The following is a 14,695-nucleotide window of genomic DNA, read 5'->3' as shown; positions in this document are numbered from 1 at the left end:
ACTCTGTCTTAGTGAAGGAAGAAGGCAGATGAATGTTAGGGGAAAGTTATAGTCGAGCTGAGTTGTGCAGAATGATGAAGAGCTTTCCAAAATCCTCAAGAGGGGAGGGCCCTTTCAGACAGAAGAAAGAGTACGAGCCTTGGTCCAAAAATGACAGAAGAGCGTGATGTGGGAGAGGAAGAGGAAGTGCACTGAAGGACCTGAAGGAAAGAGACTGAAGATGAGACTGGAGAAAGGGGCTGGATTTATTTTGTGAAGCCCTTTACAGGGCAGGCTAAGGCATCTGAATCTGATCCTATAGAACAATACATTGGGAAGCCCTTCCCTGGGTGAAGATACAGGAGCTAATAGATTTATCCTTGTAACATTTGACCAGTGGGATTTCATCATTGTTATGGACCAGCAATTACTATGTTTCCCATTTTTCTTCTGAACTTATTATGGTTGAGAAATCATAGAAAGAAAAATATATAAAATAGAAAAAGATGTGTAAGAGCCACGTGGAAAATAGTAAGAAGTTCTAATGTAAAATGAAATTCGAGTCTTAAAAGGGGAAGAAAGAGAATATAAAACAGAAACAATATTTGAAGTTCTGAAGACCAAGAAATTTTCAAACTGGTAAAATATATCAAGCTACAGAATTTTTAAAGTATAAATTTTAAAAAGAAAATGAAAAACACACCTTGCCATATTATAGTAAAATGCTGAAAACATTTTAGTAAAGTAAAAAAGGAACAATAAGACTGGCACCTGGCTTCTTATTATAAAAACAATGGAAGCCATAAGACAATATAATATACTTTAAGGTGCTGAACATATATGTATAAAGTTTTTTTAAAATAGTTACCAACTTAATATTCTATATCTAAAGAACATATTCTTTAATGCTGAATGTGAAATAATATTTCCGAATATATAGAAAACTGACAGAATTATTTGCCAAAAAAAAACTAGAAAAATATTTATACAAAGTTATTCGAACTAATAAAATATGTTTTCAGCTAAATTACTCAAATGTAAGAATGAATCAAATGCAAAGAAATGATAAATATATGAGTAAATCTAAATAAATATTATCTATATAAAGCAATAACAATAATGTCTTAGTAAGGTTTTAAATATGTGGCAATGATAACATAAGGGATTAAAGGAAACTGATTAAGTTAAAATCTTTTAATGTTCTTGACTTCTCCAGGAAGTGGAAAGAGTACTAACTTAGACTACATTTAATAAGTCAAGACTTTATTTTTTCATCTCCAGGGTAACTATTAAAAGAATAGAAAAATAACATATAATTAGTAAGTGGAAACAGAAGCCAAATTAAATGATTAAGAAATTAATCCAGAGGAAGAATAGAAAGAAAAAGGACATAAAACAGATGGAACAAATAGAAAACAGGTAGTAAGGTAGTAGATTTTACATCAACTATATCAATTACTACCTAAATAGAGCTGTGGTAAGAAATGAATGGCAAAGCATATGAAAAGCATTTAATGCAGTGCCTAGTACAATGTATAGTAAGTGCTCAATGAATACTAGATATCATTTTTTAAATGCACCTAAAATGCACCCCAAAAATAATCTAATTAAAAGACAAAATGATCATATTGGATTGAAAAACAGCTATACACTACTTACTAGGAAAATGCCTTAAATATAATAATACAGAAAAGTTGAAAGTAAAAAGATGAAAAAATAGATCACTTGCAAACACTAACCAAAAAGTAAAGCTGATCTAACTTCACAAAGAAAACTTTAAAGACAGGAATATTACTAGAGATTTTAGAAGACATTTAATCATGTCAAAAAGTCAACTCGTTGAGAAGACATAATAATTCTAAACCATGTGCATCTAATAACATAACTTTGGAATATATAAAGCAATAATCAACAAAACAAATCCTCAAACATAGTGGAATGTTTTAACACATCTCTATTTGTACAACAGGCATCTCTATTGATATACAGGCAGATTAAAATATCTACATGCATATTGAACACCTCTTGTGCCCTGTCTCACATTCTCTTGGCCCACATTTTTACTCCAGTCATTGCCATAGCAATCAGCTCCCCACAATGCAACTGGATGGCAACTTGCCTCCACTGCATTATGCATCTCCCACTTTCTGACCTGGAATGTCTCTGCTGCCTCTATATGGAGCACTTGCAAAAATGTTCTCATTTATTTTGATATATGCACAAAATCTATATGTACAAGCGAATTAATCTTAAAATTAAGAATTTTTGTTCATCAAAAGATAAGAGGGTGAAAAGGCAAACCACAACATTGAAGAAAACATTTGCAATGCATGTATTTGACAAAAGACTCATATCCAGAATATACAAAGAACTACAAATCAGTAAGAAAAATCCAGACAATGCAATTTTTAATGAACAAAATTTTAAATACACACTTAGCACAATAGATATTGAGATGGCCAATATATATGTAAAACATCTTTCAACCCTATTGGTCTTTAGATAAATGCAAATTTAAAACCACAATAAGATGCCATTACCCAACCTCCGGAGTGCCTACCATAAAAAGTTTTGACATCCTAAGTGTCAGCAAAGTAAACCAACAATACCAAAACTTTTGGACACTACTGATGGGAGTGGCACAATCACTTTGAAGAAAAAATGTTTTGTTCAATGTATGCTTATGTTGAGCACGGCAATTCCTTTCTAAAGATACATGCAACAGAAATGCGTACATCTACGTACCAAAGATACGAATAACAAAGTTCAGAGCCGATCCATTCCCAATAGCAACAACTAAATTAGAAATAAGACAAATTTCAATATCCAGTAGGATTAATATATAAATTATAGTATAATCATTTAATGGAAGAATAATCATCAATCAGAATTAAGGAATAACATTTCACACAAACACATGGATGAATCTTTACAATAATAATGTTAAACAAAAGGAACCAGACACAAAACTGACTGATTGATCCTATTTACATAAAGTTTTAAAACAAACAGGTAAAATTAATCTAAGGTAACGGGAGTCAAAGTAGAGGTTACATTTCAGGAAAAGAAAGGCAGTGTCTGAGAAGGAATTCTGAGATGCTGGCAATGGTCTATTGTCTGATCTACGTTGCAGTTTCATAAGTGTGTCACTTTGTAACAAAACATTGGGACTACACCTAAGATTTGTACACTTTGGTATGCTTGTGTCATTCTTCAATAAAAAGTTCGTTTTAAACTGCCTGAAAACACCATATGTTTGTGTAGCTGTAGTGCAAAAAGAAGTCTCATAAGCTGCTGGAAAGAGCGTAAATTGGTACAATGATTTTGGAAACAGTTTGGGATTCCCTATTAAAGTTGAAGCTATGTGTATGCTTTGACCAAGTGATTGTATTCCTAGATAACAGGCCATAAAGACATGTTCAAATGTGCACCAGGATACATGTTCAAGAATGCTTTTCCCGGTATTAGATGCATAATTTAAAGAAACGAGACAGAAGAAAATGTCCATCATCTGTAAAATTGATAGTTAAATTGTAGTATTCACACAATGGAAACAATGACCTACACACGACAACATAAGTAGATCCCACATACATAATATTAAGTGAAAGAAGCTAGTTACAAAATAATACATACATATTATCCCATTTATATAGTATTCAAAATAGACCAAACTATATTTTATAGAGGTACATATATAGATGGTAAAAATATAACTATTTCACTTTTCCAAACTCAGGAGCCAAATAGATTCAAAAAAGTAAGAAATTATCACAGAAGTCAGTCAGGCTAACAGTTACCTCTAGTGGAGGTATAGAATTGTGATTGGGAAGCATACAGGGCTTCTGAGAGCTGTCTATGTTTCTATTTCTTAACCTAGGTAATGGTAATACAAGCATCTGCTCTATAATCATTCTTTAAACTGACAGGTACACTGTAAGTCCTTTCTGTATAGGTGATATATTTCACAATTTAAAAACAAAAAATAAGCCAGGCATAGTGATGAACACCTGTAGTCCTAGCTACTCAGGAGGCTGAGGGAGGAGGATTGCTTGACCCCAGGAGTTCAAGGTTGCAGTGTGCTATGAATGTGCCACTACACTCCAGCCTGAGTGACAGAGTAAGACGCTGTCCCCCGCCCAAAAAAAAAAAGACAGGAGGGAGGAGCAATCTAAATGACCATGGATGAATGAATAAAGCAAATGTGCTATATACATACTATGAAATATTATTCAGCCTTAAAAAATGAGGAAATCCTGTCATATGTTAAAGCATGGATGAAACTTGAAGATGTTGTGTTAGGTGACGTAAGCCAATAACACACAAGCAAAAAAATTTTTAAACTGCATAGTTCCTCTTACATCAGGTATTTCAAGTAGCCAATACTCATAGAAACAGAAAGCAGAATGGTGGCTGGGGAAGGGGGAAATGGGGAATTATTCAATGGGTATAGAGTTTCAATTGTGCAAGATGAGAGAGCTCTAGAGATCTGCTGCACAGCAGGGTGCATATAGTTAACACTACTGTACTGTACATTTAAACATGGTTAGGTTTGTAAATTGTATGGTTTTTACCATGATTTTATGTGTTTTTTACCACAATTTTTAAAAACTGACCTATAAGACAAACTCTACATTTTCATGGCACATAAGCCCTTCCTAACCCAGCTCTTCTCCAGCCTCATCTTCCACCATTCCTGCCCTTTTTCACTCAACTTTCTGCTGGATACTTTATGTAGTTCCACAAACACCCATCCTTTCTCTTGCCCTCTTTGCATAGGTTACTCTGCACAGAAAGCCCCATCTCAATGTGGCCAATGATAAATCTAACCTATCCTTGAGATCTCAGCTCAAATGAGGCTGTCACTGCTTTCCCAGGACAGACTCGAGAGCTTCTCTAACCACCCCACAGCACATTATACATCTCTCACTGAAGCACATGGCTATTTGTGCTGTAGTTATGAGCTTGCAGATTATGATCTCCTTTGTCTCACCAGGGTCTGGTATCTAGGAACTGCTCATCCATCTACTTTCTCACGATAAAGTGAGTCAGTGAGTGAGTGAGTGGCATTTTATTAGAACCCCAGAGCTTGGGAGGAAGAGAGAATTTTGATAGCCAGGCTAACACAAATATTGTCATTGAAAGAACTCATAAGACAGCAGAAGAAAAAGAATAGAAGGTTGAGGCTGGGTGAGATAGTGCCAGTCATGTATCAGGTGGTTCTCAAGGAACCCAGGCCACACAGAAAAGGTTATAAAAATTAGGGGAAGCTGAAGCAACTGCAAGAATGCATGGAAATAGTGGCACGTGAGGTCCCACAACACAAAATGAGGATGCACCTAACCGCCCCAGCATAACATAGAAAGGATGTTATCATTCTCACAAGGCTGGGAAACCCCAGGACACAGAACCACTGCTCCTCAGAGTAGGGCCTGGGAACAGAGTGGTGGCTCCCAGAATCCCTCAGATGCTGTGATAGGATTGGGGCAGGTGGAAGACTGTTCCAAGTGTTGAGAGGTCCTCTTTTTATTTCTTTGGCCTTTTAGAGTACTGGCGTAACTTAAAGGAAGACAATTCTGGTTCACAAACTCTTGGAAGAGGTTAGTGATCTTGGGGCCAATAATGTCAATACTGATAACTAACTTTGAGTACTTACTATGCCTGATACTTTCCCAAAACAATTTTAATCCTCACTATCATTAAGCCCATTTTATAGATGTGGAAGTGGGGAGCTAAGAGAGATAAAGAAACGCACCCAAAGTCACAAAGCTAGTAAAGGGTGCTACCAGGATTCCAATGCAGTCTGATTCCAGAGCTCTTAACTATGTATTTAATACTTACTTTACCTCATTCCCAAATGCATGATGTGAATAAGACTTTTGTAGGAAAAAGATGTACCCTTTCCCAAGTCTCAACAATGTGATCTTTGCTGTTAATCAAGAACATTTGTCCTGAGAAATTCACCGCTCCTTTCTCCTTATGACATTCCTCTTACAGGCACTGAAAAATCAGTCTTTCAGAAGAGGTCTTCATATTTAGAGCACTTCCCTATGGCAGCATCAATAGACTAGCCAAATGTTCAGAACTGTGTCAGTCATGCATAACTGCTAAGGGAAGGAGAAAGTTTTTCCTGGATGTATGTGTTAAGAGATAAGGAAAGGCCAGGCACGGTGGCTCAAGCCTGTAATCCCAGCACTTTGGGAGGCCGAGACGGGCGGATCACGAGTTCAGGAGATCGAGACCATCCTGGCTAACACGGTGAAACCCCGTCTCTACTAAAATACAAAAAAAAATTAGCCGGGCGAGGTGGCGGGCGCCTGTACTCCCAGCTACTCGGGAGGCTGAGGCAGGAGAATGGCGTGAACCTGGGAGGCGGGGCTTGCAGTGAGCTGAGATCCGGCCACTGCACTCCAGCCTGGGCAACAGCGCCAGACTCCGTCTCAAAAAAAAAAAAAAAGAGAGATAAGGAAATACCGGAATAAAGAGCAAATGAAAGGCAGAATCATTATCTGGGACAACACTGATTTCAGATCCTGGAGGGCTAAATCCACGACTACTCAGAACTCCTGAGTAGGCTGCCTCCATTCTTGGCAACAACCACAAATCAAATGAGTTTCATGTAGGCATGTGAAAAGGAAAGTTTGTGACATTACAGACCTCTTCTAAATCTCACCAGATATGAGATCACCATTGATAGATTTGATTCTAAGATGCAGAGAACTTTCCGTTGCTGGCCTTGCCAGTGCTGAAAGCTGATAGAAGGAAGGGCAGCATCACAAGGTTTAATGAGAGAAGCATCCCAGATTTAAGGGTTTCTACCCAAACCCATGGGAAAGGGATGGTTTAAGGACTGCTTAGAATGAACACTGAAGGATACTGGTGAAAGGAAGTAAGACAGAACAGGAAACAACATAAACCCAACTGTTCTCGGGTCTGCAATGAATCTGCAACGGAAGCAAGAAAGCAAAAGGGTCGGGTGCAGTGGCTCACTCCTGTAATCCCACCACTTTGGGAAGCCGAGGCGGGCAGATCACTTGAGGTCAGGAGTTTGAGACCAGCCTGACCAATGTGGCAAAACCCAGTCTCTATTAAAAGTTCAAAAAACTAGCCAGGCGTGGTGGTGCGCACCTATACTCCCAGCTACTACACCTATACTCGCCTGTGAGGCCTGAGACTATAAAAATCCTAGAAGAAAATCTAGAAAAAACTCTTTTGGACATTGGCCTAGGTAAAGAATTTATGAATAAGACCTCAAAAACAAATGCAACAAAAACAAAATTAGAAAAATGGGACTTAATTAAACTAAAGAGCTTCAGCACAGCAAAACAATCAACCTACAGAATGAGAGAACCTACAGAATGAGACAGACCTACGTACAGACAACATATAGAGTGAGAGAAAATACTTGCAAACTATACATTCAATAAAGGACTAATATATAAGAAACCCAAACAAATCAACAAGAAAAAATACAAATAACCTCATTTTAAAAGTGGGCAAAAACCATGCACGGTGGCTCACGCCTGTAATCCCAGTATTTTAGGAGGCTGAGGTGAGCGGATCACTTGAGATCAGAAGTTTGAGACCAGCCTGGTCAACGTGGTGAAACCCTGTTTCTACAAAAAATACAAAAAATAGCTGGGAGTGATTGTGGGTGCCGGTAATCCCAGCCACTTGGGAGGCCAAGGCAGGAAAATCACTTGAACCTGGGAGGCAGAGGCTGCAGTGAGCCAAGATAGCGCCACTGCACTCCAGCCTGGGCGAAAGAGTGAGACTTTGTCTCAAAAAAAAAAAAGAGCAAAGGACATTAACAGACATTTCTGAAAAGAAGACAAACAGCCAAAAAACATATTTAAAAAACTCATCACTAATCATGAGAGAAATGCAAATCAAAACCAAAATGAGTTACCATCTCACACCAGTCAGAAAGGCTATTAAAAAAAAGTCAAAAAAAAAAAAAAAAAAAAAAGCCAATGCTGGCAAGGATGCAGAGAAAAGGGAATGCTTATTCACTGTTGGTAGGAGTGTAAATTTCCTACGAAAAACAGTATGGAGTTTCTGAAAGAACAAAAAATAGAACTAGCATTCAACCCAGCAATCTCACTACTAGATATCTACCCAAAGGAAAAGATATAATATCTCAAAGATTCCTGCACTTGTATGGTTATCACAACACTATTCACAATAGCAAAGTCATAAAATCAACCTAAGTGTCCATCAGTGGCTGACTGGACAAAGAAAATATCTAACCACACACACATACACACACACACACACACACACACACACACAACCCATGGAATACTATGCAGCCATAAAAAAGAATGAAATCATGCCCATTGTAACAATATGGATGGGCCTAGAAGCCATTATCCTGAGTGTAGTAACTCAGAAACAGAAAATCAAATTCTGCATGTTCCCTTTCATAAGTGGGAGCTAAACAATGGGTACACATGGACATGGAGATGAATATAAGAGACACCAGGAACTCCAAAGCAGAGGGATTGAAAAATTTCATATTGAGTACAATATTTCACTAGAAGCCCAAACCTCACCATTACACAATATATCCATGTAACAAACCTGCACATGTACCCACTGAATCTAAAATGAAATTAAAATAATGTTAAAAATCATAATAATACAGATCATGCCTTATAAAATTGAGAGAAATGGTTTGTTGTTGGTTTTGCTCTGCTTCTACAGTCCAGGACAGCAGGGTGATGTAAGGAAAGATCATGCAATTGGATATAAGTTCGATACCTAGTTATGTTTACGCTTACAAAATTTTGTCAAGTGATTGAAATTATCTAAGACTTAGTTTCTTCATCTGTAAAATAAAAACAATAATACTTCTCAGGGTTGATTTGAGGGTGAATGAGATAAAGCACACACCTGAACTCTCCCATACGTCATAGGTTAAAAGATGCACAATATTTCTCATTTTAATTTCTTCACAACAGAAATGAACCCGGTAATTAATGACACATTATTGTTTAATTTAGAAAAAATTTTATTCTTCCTCAGTGGCACATAAAATAATGAGAGTCCAGGGTAACTTCAAATAACGACAGCTGCAGATATCAATTTATTCTCAAGCCAAGTGTGACTCTCAATGCGCAAGTGGTAACCCTAACCCCTCCAGAGAACACAACTGTTCTCCTTTATACGTTCCATTTTTTTCTCCATTCATTGGACTAACTCTTCCTCCCACAACCCCTGTTACTCATATTAGTGGAATGGAAAAAGTATGAGCTTCAGAACCAGACAAATTAAGTTTTGGCTCTGCCGCTATGTGACATTCTGAACTTCCACTGAGTGCCACATAATTGTGTATAATAATACTAACCCCAAAAGACTGTTAATAAAGATTAAATGAGAAGATACATGGAAAGTCCTAGCAGTGCCAAACACATTATAAATTCACCCTTTACTTTTGGTAAAAGAATCCAAACATAATAAGCTAAATATTATATAATTCCATTTATGTCCAGAATAGGCAAAATACATAGAGACAGAAAGTAGATTATTTGTTGCCAGGGGTTGTGGGGAGGTGGACAATGGGAGTGACTACTCATGAATACAGGTTTCTTTATGGGGTGATGAAAATGTCCTAGAGTAAATGGTGTTGATGATTGCACAACCTTGTGAGTTTACTAAAAGGCACTGAATTGTATATTTTCAAAGGGTGATTTTATGGTATGTGAATTACGTTTCAATAAAAATATAGAAAGAAAGAAAAAAATAAAAAATAAATTCTCCCTTTTTCCTTCCTCCTCACACCACCACATTCCTTTCTTCTGATTGTTAGAATTGAAAGAAGGGCTGATACCTAGATTAGGGTCTGGCAAACTATGGTCTGCAGGCCAAATCAGCCTCCCACTTTCTTTTGTAAATGAAGTTTTACTGCAACACGTTCATATCCAGAGTTTACAAATTGTCTGTGTTTGCTTTTGTGCTACACAGCAGAGTTGAATAGTTGCCACAGAGACCATTTGGCTCTCAAAGTTGAAAGTACTTCCTACCTGGTGATCTACAGAAAAGGTCCCTAATCCCCGCTTAGAATGGGCACTACAGCACCTAAAACTCCCGCCTCCATGTGTTCCACTATCTACTTCTAGAGAGCTGCTCTGAATGACAAGCGTGCATCCCTCATCCTAGTACTCTTGGGAACTGACCGCAACTTCTACACCACCAGAGCAGAGAGTAGAGTCATAAGAATTTCTGATGAGGAAGATAACCATGCCAGCATGAAAGGCAGAAACGAGATCAGGCGGTTTCTGTGGCTTCAAGCCCTCCCCTTTCTTCTACTTCTAGGGCTATAAAAGCAGGGCCCAGTGAATGGGTGACAGAAGAACTAACCATGGTCAGCATGGGCAGTGTCACAGAGAAAATGCAGGCCCTGATCATTTTGCTGGTCTTCCTCTTGCCTCCTGAAGCCAGATCTAGTGAGTCTAGGGTGTAACTTCCTCTCCTCTAGGTCCTCAGCCCCTATTCCAAAATCTTTAACCTGGGTCAGAAAAGAGCCTAAAATAATGCTGCAGGATATCTTTGCTTGTGTTCCAAAGGGAGATCTCTACCTAGAAGAGTCATATTCTTTCCTGCAGTTGATTCGAGTGTCCCAGGGACAAGAAGACTAGGGTGGAGAAAGAATTAGAAACTGGCTTTGGAAGTTTCCCTTAACCTACTTTGTTCAAAATGCCCCCGATTCTTATCCACGGCCTTTCTCTCGTATTGAGGAGGGCAGGATAAGGACATGATGAAATGTCTAAAGGAAATGACAAATCAAGCTGGGTAATGATTCCATGAATGTTTAATTTATAATTATTGATTTAAAGAAAAAATATTTTTTGCACTCTTAAGTATGTATGTTATGATTCTCAGTTTTAAAAAAAATTAACATGAACCATAACCAGAGAGAAGCCATTTTTTTCTGTAGCCAGGTCATACAGAAGAACTGTGCTCCTCACCAGCCTTTAGGGATGCACTTAGGTGATGGGGTGTGTCCAGAAAATCCCCTTAAAAACACACATTGAAGGCCTGTTTGTGACTGCCATTTCTACTGCCCACTGACCCATTCCCTGAGCAGCCAGTGCCCCTTCCTTACTTCAATCATTAACTGATAGTGAAATATTGATTTCTCCACCTTTGGTAGTATTAAAGATCATTAAAGGGAATGTTTGAAATTATGAAAAAGAACTTCAAGTTTCAGGGGGGAAAAAAGGTTGGGGGAGAGGAGTTTCCTAACAGGGATCCCAGTTAATACATAATCAATATGCAAGTTTATTTATACATCTCTCCATGTCCACTCCATCTGTATCTTGCCATTCTTGACCTGCATTTCCATCCTCCTTACCTTCCCCAGAGGACAACTCATTTTCTTTGAACAACCTGGCATTTCCCAGAAAAAAAAAAAAGTGAAGGGCTGGGAGCTGTCTGTTGTCCTGATTTGCTCCCTCTGCCTTTCCTTCCAACTGTGGTTGGAAAGAAGCACCATTGAAAAATCCCTAAACGACCCCTGCAGGCTCTACCCTGTGGCCGTGGACACATGCTGTTGATACCACCTGTCTCGTGAGTCTCACATAACTTGCCCTTTCACACTATCTACCCCATTAGCCTTACCAAAACCATACCTGCATCCTGGGCAGCATCTGCCCTTCAAGAAACTAAGGAATCTCCTTGCAACCAAGAATGACTAGACCAATGAGACACCCTTTAAGGCCCCAGCACAATATAAAAATCCCACAATATAGTAATCTCAATAAGGAGCTATCAAGCCATTGCAGGACCATCTAGAATACAACTAGAGTATAGTTCCTTTCAATCCAGGAACAATACTCTAACATCTTGGCTCACAGGAAGCAGAAGTGAAGATGATGAGGATCAGGGCTGAGCCTGTGAGCACCAGCTCCACCCCTGCCACCAACCACAGATTAAACAAGCATCATGTGGACCCCTGGGATGGAAAGAATAGCTGTTGCCTTATCAGCGTCCCCCACAGCGCACCCAGAAAAGATAAAGTCATCATGGCTACAATGTTACAGAAGATGATGGCCCAAGAAGTAGGCCTGCTTAACTGAAACTGAGAGTGATAAGGGGAGCGGTAGCATCTCAGAGACTACAGCAGAAGCCATCCACATAAAAGAGCTTTGCCCAAACTTATGATAAAGGACACCCTCAGACTCTCCGTACTTTAATACTAGCCCATTTCAGAAATGGTGAATGGAAAGAGAAATCTTACGAAGAACCCCCCAAAAGAGAAAAATGTTTTTAGGTTTGTGCTAAAGAGCCTGGAAAAGAAATAAGGACACACACACTGAGAAATCTTCCTCCTGCCCCAACGCTGGGAATAATCTCCCAGGATCTCTCCATATCTCATTCTCCTGGATACTCTGTTCACTCAGAAATATTGTGCAGAGTGCAGTAATTCAAAAGTGAACTATTGTGTTAAGAGTGAAGGCAATATAGTAAAATAAATCAATTTGAAAGTAATTCTCTTAAATTGCTTTATAGATGTTTAATGTAAGCTAGTAGCTGTTAAATGTAAACCTTAAATTCAGAAAAACTTGGTCATTCAGAAACTATAGAAACAGGCAGGACTTATTGCAAGGGCAAACACAGAGTGAGCTCCAGCCTGCTTCAGGAAAATCTGCCAATACCATAAAGAATGTACTCTGTCTGCTCACCGCACTACTGCTCGGTCTGAGCCCATGCCATCAGCTGTCCCTGACCCACAGGAGTTCTTTACAAGAGACTGCAAAATTCATGAAAATTTCTAGGTGTTTTATACCTGCCACCTCGAGGGTTAAAACAATTTGCATAGAAATTTTCAATCAAGAAAGACACAGTCATTACTCAAAGAACAATAAACAGCCTGGCAGCACATGAATGAATAGAAAAAAGATGTTATATGCAAAGCATGGAATAACCAAAGTCCATAACAGATGTTAATCTGTAATGTGTTTAGGATAATTTAGAGGAAGTATAAGATTTATTCTTTCATCAAAAAAAATACAGCCAATGAGGGCACATCTATCAATTATCCATCAAGTGGTGATATGGCAGCACAAGGCAAAACCCAAAGGAATAAAACCAACATTTATTAAGAACCAATCATGTGGCATTTCATATTGAGCATCATATTTAATTCTCAAAAAAAGCCTTGTACTGTATCATTCTTCATATTTTATGGATGCAGTAACTAAGGTTGAGAACTTTAAAAATTTTCCTAAGTTCAGACACATAGCTAAGTGGCAGAACCAAGATTCAAACTCACCCCATCTAACCGCAGAGCAAACTGCATGCCTTAAATGTCAAAGTGAATAATAGCACAGTTAATACATGCTTTGGGAACTCAGACAAGGGATGATCCCTCTGCATTATAGTTACTAAGGAATCATTGCCATTATTTAAATGCCAGTGCTTCTACATCAGGCCCAAATTTTCTGTCCTACTAACTGTTAATCAAGACTCGATTCAACCTCTACTTGAGTATCTGCCGCGATGAGAAATCACTTACCTCCACTGACCACACATTTATTTTGTAACAACAGATTGTTAGTAAGTTCTTTCTATACATACTCAACAGCTGCTTCCCAAGATGCTGTAGGATTATGTCTAGAGTCGAACTAGCCGGAAGCAATTTCCAAAATACACCATTGCACTGTGCAGCAAAGGTCCCACTACCCCTTGGTTGGCCCAAACATTCTAGGCAGCACTGGACATCTGAATCATCAATTATTTCCACAAACGCTTACCCCTCTGCCACTCACCCTCACTAGAAGAATTAATTCTACATGATAATAGCTCCCTCATGTTACTCCCTTCTAAGTCAAATTGTACACCCCTTTATCTGATAAACAGAGTCTAAGTCACATGACCTAAATGCAAGAGAAACTGGGAATGGAAGTTTGTGGATTCTACCTTAGTAAGGCAAAAATTATCATTGGGAATTCCTCTAATACAAGAAGGGTGTTCCAGAGACATTAAGGAGCCACATAAATGGAAAATGTCTACTACAATCAATCACTTGGCTGCCCAACATCAACATTCATTCTTTTGCCATACTTAAAGTTTCCAAGAACAAAAATTATCCCACTGAACGTAATCTTTACTATCTTTTATATAAAGGAAAATTAGGCTTGACTCAGCAGAACTGAAATAACCCAGTGTCAACAGTTACTGCTTTTAACTTCAAGTACTGTGAAGTACCTAGGGTACCTAGAGAGGTGATACATGCTCCAACAATAGTTTGATCACATTTTCAATTTGATATTCTCTAGTCTCCCAACTTGATAACTGTACACTAATCCATAAAGTTCACTACCAACATGCTATATATAAAATAACCAAAGGGGCTTCGAAGAAGAATGAGAAAAAGGAAATACCTTAAAATACACAGGTATACATATGACAGAGAAAAGAAGAAAATGTGAGCAGATAGTGCAGTCCTCATTTCTGAAATTGGTCCCCTGACTGGGGCTATACCTATTCCATTTCCTGACCCTCAGCCAGGCAGGTGGAACAAAACTTAAGTCTTGGTGGATCTGAATCTTGATGCTGTGGAGCTGTCATACTAGTCCCAGACTACCTACCTCTCAATTTCTCATTATATCAGTGAAAACAAACACCTTTGATTTGTTTAAGCCTCTGCTTTTTTGGTCTAATTGATGTAAGACCACAGGACAAGACTTCTCCAGCTCTGGATTCTCTTCTG

The sequence above is a fragment of the Macaca fascicularis genome, chromosome 7 (assembly GCF_037993035.2).
Source record: "Macaca fascicularis isolate 582-1 chromosome 7, T2T-MFA8v1.1".
Lineage (NCBI taxonomy): Eukaryota > Metazoa > Chordata > Mammalia > Primates > Cercopithecidae > Macaca > Macaca fascicularis.
This window is presented reverse-complemented; position numbering follows the sequence as displayed.